Here is a 19,782-nt window from a genome sequence, read left to right as displayed (position 1 = left end):
AAACCACCCACTGTTACCTCCTAGATCACTGTTGTTTCTTGGACCAATGAAGCTGCAGTCCCTCTTTCTTCTAATGAGTCTAAGTCTAAGTCTGTTCCAGTCTATTGTTCATTCATGTGTCTTTTCCTTCCACAGCTCATTTAATTTTATTAACTTCCTTCACTTTTTGGTTTTCCTACTTAATGCCTGGACATGTCCCCTTAAAACGCAAACCTGCTCTATCAAATCCTCCTGTCAAATCGATTTAACCCTGCACCCGTCCACACGATGAAGCCCTTTTTTCGACTTCAAGGGCTCTTAAAATCGATTTCCTTACTCCATCCCCGACAAGGGGATTAGTGCTGAAATCGGCCTTGCCGGGTCGAATTTGGGGTACTGTGGATGCAATTAGACGGTACTGGCCTCCGGGAACTAACCCAGAGTGCTCCATTGTGACCGCTCTGGACAGCACTCTCAACTCAGATGCACTGGCCAGGTAGACAGGAAAAGGCCTGTGAACTTTTGAATTTCAATTTTCTGTTTGGCCAGCGTGGCAAGCTGCAGGTGACCATGCAGAGCTCATCAGCAGAGGTGACCATGCAGAGCTCATCAGCAGAGGTGACCATGATGGAGTCCCAGAATCGCAAAAGAGCTCCAGCATGGACCGAACGGGAGGTACGGGATCTGATCGCTGTATGGGGAGAGGAATCCGTGCTATCAGAACTCCGTTCCAGTTTTCGAAATGCCAAAACCTTTGTGAAAATCTCCCAGGGCATGAAGGACAGAGGCCATAACAGGGACCCGAAGCAGTGCCGCGTGAAACTGAAGGAGCTGAGGCAAGCCTACCAGAAAACCAGAGAGGCGAACGGCCGCTCCGGGTCAGAGCCCCAAACATGCCACTTCTATGATGAGCTGCATGCCATTTTAGGGGGTTCAGCCACCACTACCCCAGCCGTGTTGTTTGACTCCTTCAATGGAGATGGAGGCAACACGGAAGCAGGTTTTGGGGACGAAGAAGATGATGATGATGAGGTTGTAGATAGCTCACAGCAAGCAAGTGGAGAAACCGGTTTTCCCGACAGCCAGGAACTGTTTCTCACCCTGGACCTGGAGCCAGTACCCCCTGAACCCACCCAAGGCTGCCTCCTGGACCCAGCAGGCGGAGAAGGGACCTCCGGTGAGTGTACCTTTTAAAATACTGTACATGGTTTAAAAGCAAGCACGTGAAAGGATTACTTTGCCCTGGCATTCGTGGCTCTCCTGGATGTACTCCCAAAGCCTTTGCAAAAGGTTTCTGGGGAGGGCAGCCTTATTCCGTCCACCATGGTAGGACACTTTACCACTCCAGGCCAGTAGCACGTACTTGGGAATCATTGTAGAACAAAGCATTGCAATGTATGTTTGCTGGCATTCAAACAACATCCGTTCTTTATCTCTCTGTGTTATCCTCAGAACAGTGATATTATTCATAGCCACCTGGTTGAAATAGGGTGTTTTTCTTAAGGGGACATTCAGAGGTGCCCGTTTCTGCTGGGCTGTTTGCTTGTGGCTAAACAGAAATGTTCCCCGCTGTTAGCCACGGGGAGGAGGGAGAGGCTAGCCACGCGCTGGCTGGAGGCAAAATGCAACCTTGGAACAAAAGCACATGTGCTATGTATGTAATGTTAACAGCAAGGTTTACCGTGAAAGAGTGTACCCATTGTTCTATAAAATGTGTCTTTTTTTAAATACTACTGTCCCTTATTTTTTCTTCACCAGCTGCATGTGTTTCAAGGATCACAGGATCTTCTCCTTCCCAGAAGCTAGCGAAGATTAGAAGGCCAAAAAACCACACTCGCGATGAAATGTTCTCTGAGCTCATGCTGTCCTCCCACACTGACAGAGCACAGACGAATGCGTGGAGGCAGACAATGTCAGAGTGCAGGAAAGCACAAAATGACCGTGAGGAGAGGTGGCGGGCTGAAGAGAGTAAGTGGTGGGCTGAAGAGAGGGCTGAAGCTGAAAGGTGGCGGCAGCGTGATGAGAGGAGCCAGGATTCAATGCTGAGGCTGCTGGAGGATCAAACTAATATGCTCCAGCGCATGGTTGAGCTGCAGAAAAGGCAGCTGGAGCACAGATCGCCACTACAGCCCCTGTGTAACCAACTGCCCTCCTCCCCAAGTTCCATAGCCTCCTCACCCAGATGTCCAAGAATGTGGTGGGAGGGCCTCCGGCCACCCAGCCACTCCACCCCAGAGGATTGCCCAAGCAACAGAAGGCTGGCATTCAATAAATTTTAAAGTTTTAAACTTTTAAAGTGCTGTATGGCCTTGTCCTTCCCTCCTCCACCACCCCTCCTGGTGCTTCTCTCCTCCACCACCCCTCCTGGGCTGCTTTGGTAGTTATCCCCCTATTTGTGTGATGAATTAATAAAGAATGTATGAATGTGAAGCGACAATGACTTTATTGCCTCTGCAAGTGGTGATCGAAGAGAGGAGGGGAGGGTGGTTAGCTTACAGGGGAAGTAGAGTGAACCAAGGGGCGGGGGGCTTCATCAAGGAGAAACAAACAGAACTTTCACACCATAGCCTGGCCAGTCATGAAACTAGTTTTCAAAGCTTCTCTGATGTGCACCTCGCCCTCTTGTGCTCTTCTAACCGCCCTGGTGTCTGACTGTGCGTAACCAGCAGCCAGGCGATTTGCCTCAACATCCCACCCTGCCATAAATGTCTCCCCCTTACTCTCACAGATATTGTGGAGCACACAGCAAGCAGTAATAACAGTGGGAATATTGGTTTCGCTGCGGTCTAACCGAGTCAGTAAACTGCATCAGTGGGCTTTTACATCCAAATGCACATTCTACCACCATTCTGCACTTGCTCAGTCTGTAGCTGAACAGCTCCTGACTACTGTCCAGGCTGCCTGTGTACAGCTTCATGAGCCATGGCATTAAGGGGTAGGCTGGGTTCCCAAGGATAACTATAGGCATTTCAACATCCCCAACGGTTATTTTCTGGTCTGGGAATAAAGTCCCTTCCTGCAGCTTTTGAAACAGACCAGAGTTCCTGAAGATGCGAGTGTCATTACCTTTCCCGGCCATCCCACGTTGATGTTGGTGAAACGTCCCTTGTGATCCACCAGTGCTTACAGCACTATTGAAAAGTACCCCTTGCGGTTTATGTACTTGCCGGCTTGGTGCTCCGGTGCCAAAATAGGGATATGGGTTCCATGTATGGCCCCACCACAGTTAGGGAATCCCATTGCAGCAAAGCCATCCACTCTAACCTGCACATTTCCCAGGGTCACTACCCTTGATATCAGCAGATCTTTGATTGCGTTGGCTGCTTGCATCACAGCAGCCCCCATAGTAGATTTGCCCACTCCAAACTGACTCCTGACTGACCGGTAGCTGTCTGGCGTTGCAAGCTTCCACAGGGCTATTGCCACTAGCTTCTCAACTGTGAGGGCTGCTCTCATCTTGGTATTCTTGTGCCTCAGGGCAGGGGAAAGCAAGTCACAAAGTTCCATGAAAGTGCCCTTACGCATGTGAAAGTTTCGCAGCCACTGGGAATCGTCTCAGACCCGCAACACTATGTGGTCCCACCAGTCTGTGCTTGTTTCCCGGGCCCAGAATCGACGTTCCACCGCATGAACCTGCCCCATTAGCGCCATGATGCCCGCATTGCCAGGGCCCGTGCTTTGAGAGAAGTCTGTGTCCATGTCCTCATCACTCTCGTCACTGTGCTGATGTCGCCTACTCGCCCAGTTTTGCTTTGCCAGGTTCTGGTGCTGCATATACCGCTGGATAATGCGCGTGGTGTTTAAAGTGCTCCGAATTGCCAAAATGATCTGAGCGGGCTCCATGCTTGCCGTGGTATGGCGTCTGCACAGAAAAAAGGCGCGGAACGATTGTCTGCCGTTGCCCTGACATAGGGAGGGGTGACTGACGACATGGCTTACAGGGTTGGCTTATAGGGAATTAAAATCAACAAAGGGGGTGGCTTTGCGAGAAACAGAATGACCCCCTCAAGGATAGAACTCAAAACCTCAAGGATAGAACTCAAAACTGGGTTTAGTAGGCCGTTGATTTCAAGGAGGGAGGGAGGAGAAAATGAATACAAAACAAATCTGGTCTATTTTTTGTTTTGATCCACTTCATCTATCTTTATACATCTTGCTGGCAGCAGACTGTGCAGTACGACTGCTAGCCATCGTCATCTCCTGGATGCTCGGCAGAAGACGGTGCAGTATGACTGCTGGCCATCATCTACTGCTGGTAAGAATCACCATGAGACGAAACTTAAAAGGGAAATGACCTGGCTGAGTCATTCCCATGTTTGCCCAGGCGCCCCTGACCGCATCGAGGTCGGTTAAAAGAGCACCCAGGACTATGTCAACGACGGCTACCAGTCATACTGCACTGTCTGCTGCCAAAAGGCAATAAACTGCTGCTATGTAGCAATGCAGTACTGTGTCTGCCAGCACCCAGGAGATATACGGTGACGGTTAGCTGAGTGGGCTCCATGCTTGCCGTGGTATGGCGTCTGCACAGGTAACTCAAGGAAAAAGGCGCAAAACGATTGTCTGCCCTTGCTTTTACGGAAGGAGGGAGGGAAGGGGGGGCTGATTATATGTACCCAGAACCACCTGCGACAATGTTTTAGCCCCGTCAGGCACTGGGATTTCTACCCAGAATTCAAATGGGCAGCGGAGACTGCCGGAATTGTGAGATAGCTACCCACAGTTCAACACTCCGGAAGTCAACGGTTGCCTCGGTACTGTGGACACACTCCGCCGACTACATGCACTTAGAGCATTTGTGTGGGGGGACACACAATCGACTGTATAAAAACGCTTTCTACAAAACCGACTTCTATAAATTCGACCTAATTTCATAGTGTAGACATACCCTTAGTATGGCTTGCCGGTGCACCCTGTTTCATCGCAATTAATTGCTCCTGAGCTACTCAGTAAAGGCTTCTGTACTCTTTCTCCTGTTTTTGACAATTTAATTTCTGTACCTTCTCTTTCCCATGTTGTCTGACATTCTTTCAACTTTCCTTTTGTCTTTTGTAAACTACGAACCAGTGGCACATTTAAACAACTTATGCTTTCAAGCTGCATTTTTAGGTCCTCATTTTGCTCTTCTTCTTTCTTAAGATTTTTTTTTCATTTACTCAAGCTTGTGATCAAAAGTGTACATGCCAAAGACTGAACTGCCTTCACTTTTAACTCTTTCTCCTCAATGTTCATTACTAATTCATTGTCTCATTCATAATTTAGAATTTTTTGAGAACTCTTTTGCCACATCTTGCATTACAGGACAGACACTATAGAATCTGTAGTTAAAAAGTAAAATTTAAAAACATATTTGTTTCCCCGAGGCATGTTTTAACTTGCTGTCTAGCTCAGTTCATTTCAGTACTTCATTTAGTTGCTCTAATTACATTTAATTTTAATAAATTACTATTTTTAAAAAGTAATGTTTTGAGAAAGCCCTGTGGTTTAATTTGGTTGGAGTTGTTGGGTATCGCTGAGTAAAAGTGGAATGAGCCCCAACTGTTTTGTCCCCAGTATACGCTCTGATGCAACATGTGCCTGACATTAAGCACGTGAGTAATCCTGTGGAAAATAGGACTACTCACATGCTTCAGTATGTTTCTGAACTCTGGACATATTGATTTATATACCGGTCTTCCTTTTGTCTTGTGTCATACTTGGTGATGGGTGCATCTCCAAAGATTTTGAGGTTAGGTCCAGTTCAGAGGCTTACCCAAACTCTTTTGAGGGCTGTTGTCCAACGTTTGCCCTCCTCTCTCCTTCCAACAGCTTAGTTGAGGAAAAGAAGAAAAGTTTCCTGTTCTAACATCAGGAAAGATTTCAGTTGGGTTAGGTTACAGTATGGGTATAGGCTCTTTATTTTAACTACTTTTAGTAATTCAGATAGCCATTAAGCACTTAATACAATAAAAATATCAGTGCAGATTAATAGAGTGCCCTCAAAAGGTAATATTAGATGAAGTTGTTGGAAGAAAATCTGCTTAGTCTCTGTTTCTCATACCTTAATGCTTACTTTATCTTAGTGTAAATTAGGAAAGTGAAAATTCAAAAGTAATTTCCATCTCCCGTAGAGGAACCGCTTCACTAGTCTCTAGTAAGAAGATAGAGGTAATCCCCTCCCTAATACTTTGCACCACACAAAAGAGGCAGGTCACAATCCTGTGAGTTGCTTTGCACAGGTAGTCCCATGATGTAGTGCTGCACTGAAGTCAAATACAAGAATCTGCTTACAGGGAGCAGCTTGCTTGGCCTTACTACTTTACTACTCATTTAGAGATGGCCTTAAATGGGCTGAATCAGCCCATTATACACAGACAGTCTGGACATGAAATGTTCTGTTCCTGTTCTAGATATGCAATTTCCACCAACCACTATTCTATCTTTGATTGCCCATCTGCTATAAACTCATTGGCTGCTTAGATGTCATTCCAACCCAACCCCCTTATCTACAGTTTCTTGGGGATAAATTAAACATTAACCTTGAGAGCTTGTTCTCTTGAGAAGTCACAATTTTTAAATTGTCCTAAAATTGCCCCCAAATTTATTTCTTCTAATGAAGCATTACTTATGAACTGCAATAGGTTTTCCTATTATATCTGCTATTTTTGTCTTTGAAATACAGAAACTTCAATCGTGATTATAGGCAATAAGACAAGTTGACACTTAAACAGATGAAATGTGTCCTTTTATTATAACTTATGTTTGAGTATATTGAGAAATTGTCATTTTTGTTTTCATGTCTCTCGAAGGTTTTTAAACTGTTTTATGTAGAGATGGAGACTGAGAATGAAAACCCTAGATCTGAACTCACTGAGCATTCATATGTGGACATAGGTTTGAGATGTAAATCCATCTGTACTATTATATCCTTCTTCTTTAATAAATAGAATCATGAAAATAAACTGTATACTTATGAGCCTATTTAACATTACACTGTCTTCAATGGAGGTTTCCATACTTCCCTACATCCTTTGGGCATCATGGTCCAGCAATGTTGTTCTAGATGAAAACAAGGGCCATCATATGGCAATATGAGCCACTCAATCTTGTTTAGGAGTTCAACTCATGATCTTCATACAGCACTAGTTGAGAGGCACCAGATCTGGGAATCAAACTCAGGTTTAACCTGCCATAAAATTCTAATGCTTTTTCTGTTATTTCTTAGTCCTCCTTCTTTGATCTCTCTAGTGACATATTTCATGTATGCTAGAAGGTGGAGGACATGCAGTTATATCTTTAATACCACCAAGAGCATTGGTTGTGGCCACCTGATATTTGGTAATGAGAGGTTGACTTTCACAGGCTGTGGTGTTTGGTTGATCAGGGGAAAGACAAAGATGGCAGCCAAAGCCAAGGGCTTCATCTTCAATACCAAATCAGGTCATAGTTTTCTTTATCACAAAAATGTCTATCAAATCCTTTACTCTGTAAAGAAAGTCATTACGGCTTAGACGGCTTAGACAGAACGGTACAGCTTTAGGCAGGAGACGTTACGATGAAGCTTTAGTACACGATAAAACAATCTAAGCACAAATTAAGTTTATAGGAGCAACACTGAATATTTTTAGCAAGAGAGAGTCACTTTTTCAATTGCTAACCAGGACATCCACCTTAAGTTCTAGTTTCAATCTACTGAGATGACTTTTCTCATTAAAATTTTTCAAACCATTGAACATTACTGTCTGAATTAACAAAATGTAGTATGCATGGGTAATTTCAACATTATATGCTAACTTTTATTTTTAAAATGCCCTTTGGAAACAAAATGATACTCTTATATAACATAATTTACTTTTTTAGTATTTTTTCTTCTACTTGGTGATAACAAATTAGACATCTCCTTTGGGTACTAAAGAAGAGTCTGTTCTAGGACTGGGAAGGCATTTATTAAAACTTAATGATTTTTAACCCAGCAAATTATTTCTAGCTTTTGGTTTTGGTGATTATAAATGTCAGGTATTTTTAATCTGAAGGTCAGTCAATAATGCCATGCACAAGGTGTAGTGAACAGAGATATGTAATGTATCTGGGCAGTTTTTTTAAATGTCCTCTGAAGACTATTTCAGTGACATCTAAATTGGGCATCTGGCATTTTTCAACAGTGTCCTATATTTTATCATAAAAATGTAATGTCCATATGAGTGTAGACCCCAAGTTAGTCTAAATAGGCAGGATAGTGCCACAATAACTGTCTTCTCTCCATCCCATTCCCCTCCTTAATACTTCTTCTCAAGGTGAAAATAATGGCATTATTTGACTATATAACCAAGATCCATAGAGGCAATGTGATATATTTCTCTGCTTGATTTTATGCTGATGTCACTCATGGAAGTTCTGGATCTGTTGGAGTCACAGCTTGTGCTTTCAATCCTTGTCCCTTCTGGCTGGTGAAGGCCACTGGGGAAGTGTTGGGACCTTTGAAGATGGAGACTGCTAGCCCTTCCTTTGAGGAAAGCAAAGTGCCAATTGCTTTTAAGGAAGTAAGTGTTCTGCCTCTGTTTAAAAAGCCACCCTTTAATGTTCAGAAGCTATTCAGTTATTGACTGCTTTCTTAATATTTTAGGGGAAAGGTTTTGGCTAGACAATTCTTGTTCTATTATGGCCAGATTTTAAAAGGTATTTGGGCACATACCTCCCATTGCAATGAATATGAGGCAGGCGCCACAAAGCCTTTAAAAAACAAATCTCGCCTTCAGTGCCTATGACATCCTCAACCTTTGTCAATCAAGTTACTAACTTAGAGACAGAACTTGTCCCTTTAGTCAATGATCTCCCTCCCACCCCCAACACACACAACTGATATCATGGTGTATTGGGTCCAACTACCTTTTGATACTGTGGATGTTGAAGTGCTAATCACTCTCCTAAAGTGGTTGGTGGGAGTGTTATAGGGCGGATCTCATGCAGTTCCTTTCTCTTAGAGGGATTGCAAAAGATAAAACTGGGCACTTGTTTTTCTACCCCAAAGTTCTGATGCTGTCACTGTTCTTATTCAGTGTGAATGGGAGGGATTTATAGGAGTTAGTGAAGAGAGATGAACTGAAATGCTTTCACTATGTTGATGATACTTATTATATTTCTGTCTTGCCTACATTGAGAGTTGTCCAAGTGGCTTGATCAGTATTTGGATGCCATTGAGGATGAAGGAAAACAAGCTGATTGAGACTCATTCCAGATAAACTGTGATAGATTGGGGAAGCAACCAGAGGCTATATAAAGATTGCATCCACCATTTACTGCTAAAGCTTGCAACTTGGGAGTTTAGTTATGTCCCTAGCTGTTTTTTAGATGACCAAATACATCTAGTCAGAAGACCTCATAGTGGAACCCATACCTTTGTCACCTCAAGTTTAGATTACTGCCGTGGTGCTCTACATGAGGGCTATTCCTCAAATCCATTTGTAAACTAAAGCTAATGTAGAATACTGCCTCCTGCTTGGTAAATGGAGTTTTCTTACTGTGAACATGTGACACATCAGTGCTCTGGAATATGCACTTGGCTGACTTTTAACTTCTGGGAATAAGAAGTTTTAAAATATTGGAATTGACCTATAAAGTTATATGTTGGTTGAACATATGTTGGGAGACAGCCTCTTTCCCCATGAGATTTTCTGTAGTTGCTACCAGCAGAGACATTCACGTTGAATCTCCCTTTGCTAATCAGTGGGCTGGTGATGGGCATTCTCCATCAAAGTTCCTTGCTTTGGAATTCACACACTCCCTTGGTGTTGACCTTCAGGGCATGCTTCAAAACACATGTTTTTGAAAAGGCATTTGATGGAGGACTGAAGAAGTAGGGGTGTGATATTTGTCCTGGAAGAGTGAGGAATGGGGAGATTGTTTTGTTATGTTTTCTTGTTGGTTACTGGTTTTATGTTGAATGGAATTCATGTCTGTTCTGTTCCTTTTACTTTTATTGTTATGGATTTTATATTTAATGGATGTCAGGGCACTTGGAGCCTGAGATGCATTTTGTACCATATGTAAATCAAAATAAATCAAAATATTTGTGGGACTAGATTATTTTGAGTGTTCACCAAATTGGCATTGATAGGAAATAGAGAGAATTTGTGTTTTCTTTGTGACTTATTTATTTATTGCTTTTGACAGTTACATGAGTTCTGCAGCTACCTTAAATGTCCTTGGAGAAGCAGTTGGTGGTGGTGGTAGGGGTAGTAGTAATAATAATTGTGAATGTCAGCCTTAATTTTTCTCTCTTCTAGTATTCAGTGGTTTTGTTTTTTTTTTTAAAAAAAACCCCTCCTATTGCTCAGAATGCCTGCATTTGGCACTTCACTGCTTAGCTGAAGATAAGATTGACTAATATACATAACATCAAACTTTGAAGCAAAACAAAAGAAAATTTGCTAGCAATCTAGTTTGGCATGGCTTATCTGCAAGACAAAAATCCTTTCTAAGGTACATCCCACACAGAGAATTCTTCTTATTATAATTCAGTATCTATTGCAAATGGAGCCTTCATTAATTCTGTACCAGAATTCCAGCTTTATGTAGGTGTCATTTTGGTTTATCATAGATTTTTGTTTTTAACCAGAGAAGCTGAATGCATACCACAGGTTTCACTTTCAGAAAGCCCACCTCCCTCTTATTAAGATGGAATATTTTCTGTAGACCAGATAATGCCTTGTATACACAGCCCAGAGATTAACACATTATGGAGTTGCTATGGTATGATGGCAACATTGTTGATTTAGCTGGTGCTTCAGGCTGTACCATTAAGCGTTAGAGGTGGACAAACTCATTTTGCCTACTTTTGAATCCACTCAATCATTGTCCATTCTCAGTACTTCTCAGGAAGTGCTCAGGATCTTGTGCAAAGAGCACAAATATAGATTCCATATGCTGTATCTCTTATGAGAGTCCTATTTAAACCTCTGATGAAAGGCACAAGGTAGACAATTCATAGTTTTTCACAAAATACCCTGATAGTTCTCACCTTTTCCATCTGTCACTGCAGTTTGGGAACAATAGCCCTCTTCCACACTCTGCTGCTGCATGTGTTGGGTGGTGGTTTAAACCTAGTAAGGCACTTCAGAAGGATCCTGAACGTGGAGTGAGTGCACAAAACTATTCAGAGTTTTCTGGAAACCTAAATCTCCTCTGAGTTCCACTAACCTTGCTTTCTGTGTATATTTACATCGATCCTGGCTGAATTGTGCGCAGTCCTCTCCACTGTCTCTCATAAAAACAAAATCTCCTCTTAGAGTCATATATTCTGTTAGGTAAAATGCTAAATCAAAACTTCCTTTTACATGTATACTTATGGAAGACACTTATGCACTGATCCATTTCAGTAGTTATCTGTGAAATGGCCAGGAATAGCATGGAAACACAATCCTTGATTTTAGCTGATCTGTATAATAACTAAAAGAAAACATCTTGTTATCGGGCCTCTGCTAATATGAATATGTTATTAAATTTAAATATACAGTGTAAATTTGGCAAGCATAATAGCACACTCCTCTGTACAGAAGTTTAGAAGTTTGTGGTAATATAATGCAGTTGGAATGTATTCACGCACTGTTCCCTTCTGTATTAGTAACAAGCAATGTGTGTGTGGAAGCTCTTTCTGTCTCAATCTTTCTCTCATCCCTAGGGATGCACCGAGTCAAAACACTCCTACAAACTATATCTGAATTTATTTGATTTACCATCTGAAAATAAATGTTTTCTGTACATAGTTTATTTATAAGTTTTAAAATTTTGATCAACAGGAGACAGTCACAAAACCGGACATCTTATTTTGTGAGAGTCCTGAGGGTAGCAGATAATGTACAGTCATTGTGTAGTGTACATAATTGGAGTCCAGGAATAACAGATTCAACTCTGCAAATTCTGTATATATTTTGTGTTACCACTTATACAGAAATGCCAAAATATTTGTCTTTCTTCATTGACTCATAGCTAGACCTGGTCATATAACAACATGCTTAGCAAATATTTTTACAGTTATTTCAAGCTCCGCTTTTGTTCGTTGTTTGAAAATATTTAGATGACTGACAGTTACTTGAGCAAGTGATCATGAGTTCTAAAATTTGCTCAGTCTCTTGCATAAAACAGATTTATTGGAAAATCAGCTAGGAAGTGCATTATTGATTAGTCACTGTTATTTGCCATTCATTATCCTCCTTTTTAAAAAAAGTTATCCAATCAAACAATACTACACGACTTACCTGGCCAACCAACACACCATGAATAACAAATAGACAAAATTAACCATTTGGGAATAGCCCAAAGGCTGAAATTTATTGGCCTAAATGAGTAAAGGAACTCTTGGAAATAACACACAAAGTAACAGAGGTTGGGATCAGTTCCTGAATGAGTCAGAAACTGAAAAAAGACCAAAATTTGCCATAATAATTGTACATGATGAATTTTCAACCAGAATTTTCATTCTCTTTGTAGATGACGAAGTAAGTATTTGTCTAATAGTGTCAGATAACCCCACTTTCTTAGGCCTTCATTCTGAGGACCACATATGCTACCCTAACTTATTACCAGGAGACTGAGTTACAGGTGTTATAACAATCTTACCCCAGAATTTCCTTGCTTTTATAGATTTGTCAGATCCCTTCTTACTTCAGCTTAGCTCTTCTCCTGAAGCCGCTCGCAACTTATTTCTCAGATGCCTCAAGAAAAGCTTTCTTGGGCACATTCATCTTAGACAGCACCTGAAACGGAATTTCCGAAGTGCCCCCTGAACCTTCTTATCCATGAGATCAACTAACAATTTATTTTAATATTTCATGCACTTATGTAGCCTTATGCTGAATAAGATTTTGAGAGATTTCTGCAGTTCTCTTATCTCATCTTCTAACGGGTTCACATCCAGGTTTAAGTACGTAGCAAATTGCTGTGTAGTTTGCCAGCAAACCATTTCCTTCATAGCCCACTGGTGCTTTAGAGATTTAAAGATGGTGCCCAGAGAAGGAGAATTTCTTCAAAGAAAATCTCTCTGTGCGTCGGTTCCTCTCCTGTAAAATGGGAAAATATATCTACGTTTCTCTAACCCTTTGTCTGTCTTGCCTATTTAGGTTTTAAGCTCTTTAACAAAGGCTCTCTCTTACTATGTGTATTCACAATACTTAGCACAATGAGGCCCTGATCTTGGCTGGGGTCTTTAGATGCTGCTGTACTATAAATCATAAAAATAACAGGCTCTTCAGCTGTGGTACTAAAATTAAAATTTGATTCTAGATAGCACAGCCCCAGAAGTATTAATGATGTCACCAAGTAGCATCATTTAAAACAAACCAGGGCAGGAATGCCTATATCAGTCAGCAGAAAAGAAAACTGAAAATACTTCAGAAAAATGACATTTTCAGGACAGGAAAGTGTGAAAATGACAATTTAAGTGAGTAACAGGATGGTTTGACCAACATTAAACAGAACATTGATGTGATCAGACACTTACTAAGAATAATCCAAATCTTAGGAAACTAAAAGATGTTTTAAAAAGTAAACTGTTCATTTTCACCCAAGTCAAACACACCTCTAACTATATGTGGCTCAATTCATGGATTAAAATCTTCTTCCTCACATCATTGACAATGTAAGAATTTGAGGTGTGGTAATTCTTTAGCAGATAGTGAATAAGACATCAAATAGTCTGTGTCTACTGATATTAACAGCATAATTAAGACACCTCAGTTGAAATCATTAGGCAAATCATGCTCACGAGGCCTATTCCAGTGAGTGTCTCCTTTGCAATTAACTCAGAAATTTCAGAGGGAATCATTCGGGGCTTGTCCACATGGAGACTTAGTGCATGGCGAGGCAGGGTGTGAATGTACAGAGCTCTAGCCTTCTGCGCACTAAGTCGTCGTGTGGATGCTGCTACCTAGTTTTTTGTTGTGGGAACGTTTAATGAGCAGCAGCAGGGTTTACAGGGCAACTTAACACATGGCAGGTTAGTGCGCTGTATGTTCACACCCTGGCTTGCAAGGCTGTGTACACAAGCCCTTAGCATGCTTTTCCTACTCTTGCCCAGCACAGAAGGCCATAGATCTATTGCAGTGAGGCACATGAATGACCTAAACACCATCTTGCTTGTCATATCTTGTGGATATTCTTCATTCTAAGGCCACTAATAAAAAGAGCCACAAGGCAAATATAGTTACTGAGCAAAACCATTTCCCCAATGTACTTTTAGTGGGTGACATGAAGTGTTCCAGAAGGTAATAAGCTCCACAAAAAAGTAAAATAAGAGTCAATAACAGGAAATAACTGACCAGTGTTAAAGTGAGGTATTTGACCTTTCACAGTGAGCAGCAAAATTTACTCTTACTTCAGCCTATATATCATGTTATCTTAAACTATGAACATGATGAATGTTTTAACGAAAGAGAAGAAAGTGAGCCATAAACCAAACTGAACTCTGACCCTATCTCCTATAAAATTTAGAAAGCAAACTTTGTTGTTTGCCCTTTTGTTTTCCTCTTACTTTCATCTGTTCTATTCTCCTCCAAATTACTGAGTTGGGTAAATCAGGAGAGTAAGGGCCTCTCCTTCATCACCTTTAGGACCAGAGCAACTAAGAGGGTTGGTTATGAAGCTAATGGGGCTCTTGACTGAGCTGAAGTGGTTGTTTGCTGTGATTGTGAAAGTGGCTGCATTTAGGGGGTTTTCGCTGCAGGGTCCATGCTGCATGAAATGCCTCTGTGCATAGTATTTGCTGCATCACTTACAGATTCTTTACATTTTTCATCATTTTTAGTGGAAGTCATAGTTTGTTTAGCTGTTCCCTCAAGGCCATCTTCCTTAGTGGCTGCTGAATTTAATCTTTTCTCTTTTCCAGTTGGCATAGTTTACTTTGTCACTTCTAAAGCTTTTTGATACTAGTGCATTAAGTTCCTTCCCTCTCCCCCTTCGCTGTTTTCGCCATTCATGTTCGGAAGGCCAGAGACTCCAGTTTTCATTTTCCAAACCAATTTCACTTCTAGCCTGTAATGCAAGCTCTATTTCCATCATGGAATTAGTGATGGGTGAGAATGAGTAAATCAAAACTGACCCAAACTTTTCACTCCAAATTCAAAACCATCTGGAACCTTCATGAAGGTTTAAAACAAAAAAGCACTTAACATTTTGTTATAAATGCGTCTTCCTAAGTTGCTGTACATCCTGAATATACTTTCCACCCAGAAGCCAAAGGATTAGCATATTGGCCCTATCTCCTGGTAATTTTTGCCCAGTTGAAACTAGAAAGTACTGAGTATCATACAAGTATGCCTCCTCTTGCAACATCTCCATCTTGAATTCCAAACCAATGAGGTTCAGGTAATACGAATATGATCCAGATTGTTTTGGTGCCTATCTGAACCAAACCAGCTGTCAATTTAAGAATCTTGTATCACTGTTCTGGATTTTGATTCCAGAGTGAAAACTTCCAGTCCTTTGACTAAATCCTATTTAGTTCCATATGCTGCAGCTCAATAGCAGAATGATTCCCTTCATTTCCTCCATCAAACTGCAATAATCGAGGGGGCAGGTTTTCAGGAGCCCATCTGTCCAATTGCAATGTGCAAAATGCATTCCTAATTTGAATGTGGTAAATGTACAAGTACAATAATTGCATAGGTAACTTTACATGAGTAACTGCACACATAACACTTCTGAAAATGTAACCCTACATCTGCCACAGAATTATCTGATATTTTATTTACGGTATTCAACATCATGAACACCAGACATCAAGAATGTCTTGTGTGAGCTCAGGGGGGACTGCAGTAGTAACAGAGGTATTACTGTGATCGGGTAGGTTAGATACGTCATTATTACAAGAGTGTGAAACATTTGGAATGATGACTCCAACTCCTTGTATTGACAAAGCCACAAGTGTCATTAATAACAATTCCTTTTTTCAATAATTTTGTTTGCAAAGGCCTGACTTTTCAGAAAAACAGCCTTTTTCACTCAGGAAGTGTCCTGTCGTTTGGTAGCCAGCAATTGCTCCAATAGCCAGAACCAAATCTGCCACTGACACAGTTTATGAAGATAAAAAGTCCTGAACTCCACCTTCAAGTTACAATTCCAATTCAGACTAAGTGTCTTTGTTCTTGAGGAGTTGTTGCTGGCAAAAGTTAACTCAACTGCCCACAGCAAATTTTTTACTAAGCCACAAGTCAGTTGAAATGAAGCAATATTTGGATGTTTTGTAAACGGATGGCTAATGGTCCTTGTCATGGGCTCGGTTCTGAAAAGATGATGTCCATGGGGACTACCCACATGCTTCGAAGGAAAGCCATGTTCCAGTGCTCTCTCAGATCAGGGACAGAGTGGTCAGCACCTTGATGGATTAAGCTCTATACTACTTAAAGTGTTTATCACATTTTCACAGGCCAGATATGGCTCACCACTTTACTGTTATTACCAGATAGACTCCAAGGTAAATAGTTTCCAGAAGTATCCCTCCTGAATAGAATACAGTTATCTTCAGCTGCGCATGTCTCCCATTTGGGTTCACTTTCTGCCAATGTATTCATACCATTGAGTTCTTCTTGTTCTATAGCAGTGGCAAGTGAATTTGAAGTTTGCCCATTCCATTATTCACAAAAGAGGTGGTTTTTTTGTTTATAGCACAGCAGTGGAGTCAGTTCTAGATGGAGCTATCTAAAAGGTGAGGCAGCATGTAGCAGCTGCTGCCTCTGGTGTTCCCTGGATGATCACAGCTCTGGATGAGGTGGCAATAAAGTAAACTTAAAACTAATGGAAACAAAGCAGAGGGTGATGAGATTGGTGTGAGTCTCCTGGGGGGGGGGGGCAGGCAAGGTGAGCATCACGCGCCTCATGGTCCAGGGATGTTGACTTAAGCACCCCGGGATCCCTTGATAGTTCTTCTTCCTCTAAAAATCTGTAGGATGAGTGCTCGGTGATATTTTCCTAGTTCAACATGATGTTTCAAGAATCATTGCTACTGGCTCAGCAAGCCAATTACCTAATGTAGGAGCAAATCTTGTTCTCACTTGTCATCCAAATTGATCCAGTTGATCTCAGTAATGTGACTTGTGATGAATGGCTGCAGGACTGAGACCAAGCGCTAATATGGTTAATATTCCTCAATATCGTGATACTGAAATCATTCCTACTACATTGCCAACCCCAAACATTCAAAAATCATGAGTCAGGCCCCTCCAGGATTATGAATCATGGCTTAAGAATCATGAAATCTACATGCAACCCCCCAAAAATTTGCTTTTTTTTTTTTTAAATGAAAGCCCAGATTCTCAGAAAATATGAGTCCAGGAGCTGGGGCTTTAAGAAAAGCACTGAATATCAGGAGACTTGCAATAAAATCATGAAAGTTGGCAACACTTTTCCTAGTTCAGACAGGAAAGCTGAAATACAGAGGCTGACAAGTGCTGACCTACCAAGTAAAATTAGACAAAAGACATTTCTGCAATAATTAACTTGTCTGTCTGAGGCTGCAAGCGATTTAAAGCTGAGTTCTGGGAAATGCTGTCTGAAATTACATACAGGGCTAAGTAATTTTTGTTCACTGTTAGCTTTTGACAGATGTTGTCCAGACAAAGCAGGGACTTGTGCTGTTCACTCTGATTACTTTACTAGTTGTCCCTAATGCCTTGTGTATGTAGGCAATAATTTCAATGCTCTAAGAGCAATGGTTCACTGTTATAAGTTGCCACCCTCCCCCCACCCTTAGGAAGCAAGAATATTGACTCCTTGCAAGCTGCCCTATTGCACACCACAAAGTTAAGACCCATGGAGCTAACCGCTTGGCTTCCATACCGCAGCATCAAGAAACATCACAGAAGAAAGCAAATCCTGTGAAAGATGATGAATGATAAATTTGCAACATCTAAGTGGAACAAAATTTAACTTGTGTTAGGGTGATAATAGAAAATAATAATAGAAAAGCAGTACATAAAACCTCATCACAGCCATGGAGGGAAAGTTCCTTACTGCTGGAATGGTTAAGTTTTCATAATGGACTCAAACTTCAGAGTCTTCAAAACATCTCACTCCCTAAAAAAAGCCTTTAATACATTATGATTCAATTGCCTTATAAAGCCTTGAGTCACTTCCATCAGTGGTGAGTTTGTCTCAATAATTTATTGAACTGCATGTGTGTGACATGTTGGGGCATCTCACACAAGAGAAGGGTCAAACACTGCCATCCTCAGTCCTTGGGAGTTTTGCCGAAATAACGAGACCTTGTGTCCTGCACGGTGCTACTACATTCGTGTAACCCCCAAGATGTCACATCTTGGTGTTTCCTTGGTGATTTACTTGCTAGACAGTTTGATATATAGATTATAAAGCATGTTATAGCCTGGCATGCATTGGGATATATTGAAACCCTGGTAAAGTTATGCTTCGCATCAAGCTGCAAAATTCAGCCAAGAAAGTCATTTACTTTATGGTCCTTCATTAGTTTTCAATGCTCCTAGGGAAATGCAGTTGTATATTTTATTAGGCTTTGTCCTCAAAACCTTGTGGTACAGTACTCCTTTGGATTTTATTTATTAAAACCACTATTTTTCCAGTCCCCTCTGTGCATCCCTGAGCTGTAGCCTTCAGATTTATTGGAAACATTTTTAGTTGTCGTGAAGCACAGAAAGACCTACAGAAGATGATAGTTGTCATTTACCATTTCCTGGTGAACCTTTCAAACCCACGGCTGAATTATTTTCTAGGTAGTAGAATATAACATAAGCTCAGCAGACATCATTCAAAAACTAATCAAACAGATCCCCTGAAAACTGCAATTTGGACTTTGGTTTCTGACAGAAATGGAAACTGAGAGGTATACATCTCCCATATCACTTTTACTCTCAAACATACACCTCAAATTAACATAGATAAAACACCTGTCTTTCTATTATCTGGCAGAAATTTATTTGCTCAACTAAACCTAGTACTAAAGCCATCTGTAAACCTGCCCTTGAATTCCTTTAGTGACTACGTTCACGTAAGGCTGCTTATCAATTCAGCAAGGATAATCACAAAACAAAAATAATGAGAGAGAAAAAGAGAACACTTTTCTGTATTGAATTCTTTGGTAGAGACTTATCAAAATCTTGATGCTTCTGATGCTTTACTGCCAGATTAGTACCCGTATCTGCTATAACTTGTTCTAATATTAACAACCTCTATTTAAAACCTCATGATGGTGCAGATGAAGGAATATTTCAGAAAAAATCTATTCAATAGGCATTGTTAAATGAAATGTCTTGGCAGGACAGTTGTTGAGAAGGAAGTTTGACCATCCTTTCAACCACGCCTCATACTTCAGACAGAGACTTTTAGTGGTATTTATTAATGAGTGATCTCTTGGTAATCGCTGGAATCTGTTTATTTTATTATCTATTTTAAGGTTAATCAAGGGCCCGCAGAATTTGGGATGGTTGCTCTTTTGTTTGTTACAATATTCTGGCAGGTGGCACTATTATGCATAATCTGACCAGGGTGTTTCTTTGTGGGTGAGCTAGTTTTTAACTCTTCAAGAAATGCTGCTTGTTGGCATTGGTTTTTGTTATGCCAGGGTCCATGAAGAATAGCAGCCCTTAGAACGGGAGTTGTGGAAGCAGCGGGAGAGTTTCCTCTCTGTGTTGGCCTCTGGAGTAATTTCTGGAAGCAAATTTCCCTGGGAAAAGGGTATTAGTGTTGGGCTGACATTCCTGAAGAAGGGGTCGCCCTGCATCTTTGTTCCAGGATTTGTGTAAATAAAGCAAGTAACACTTAGAACATACCCACATGCCCTATCACTGGTTTCTCCTCCACAGT

General features: G+C 41.2%; 1 long non-coding RNA gene across 1 annotated transcript in view; it reads left to right on the top strand.

Moving 5' to 3' along the window:
- LOC311526643 overlaps positions 1–19,782 on the top strand; it is a 64,775-nt gene that overhangs the window by 349 nt on the left and 44,644 nt on the right. The gene's annotated exons all lie outside the window — the stretch shown is intronic.

The sequence above is a fragment of the Lepidochelys olivacea genome (assembly GCF_965140295.1).
Source record: "Lepidochelys olivacea isolate rLepOli2 genome assembly, chromosome: 9".
NCBI lineage: Eukaryota > Metazoa > Chordata > Testudines > Cheloniidae > Lepidochelys > Lepidochelys olivacea.
Note: the sequence above shows the minus strand (reverse complement) of the source record. Positions and strands in the feature narration are given on the sequence as shown.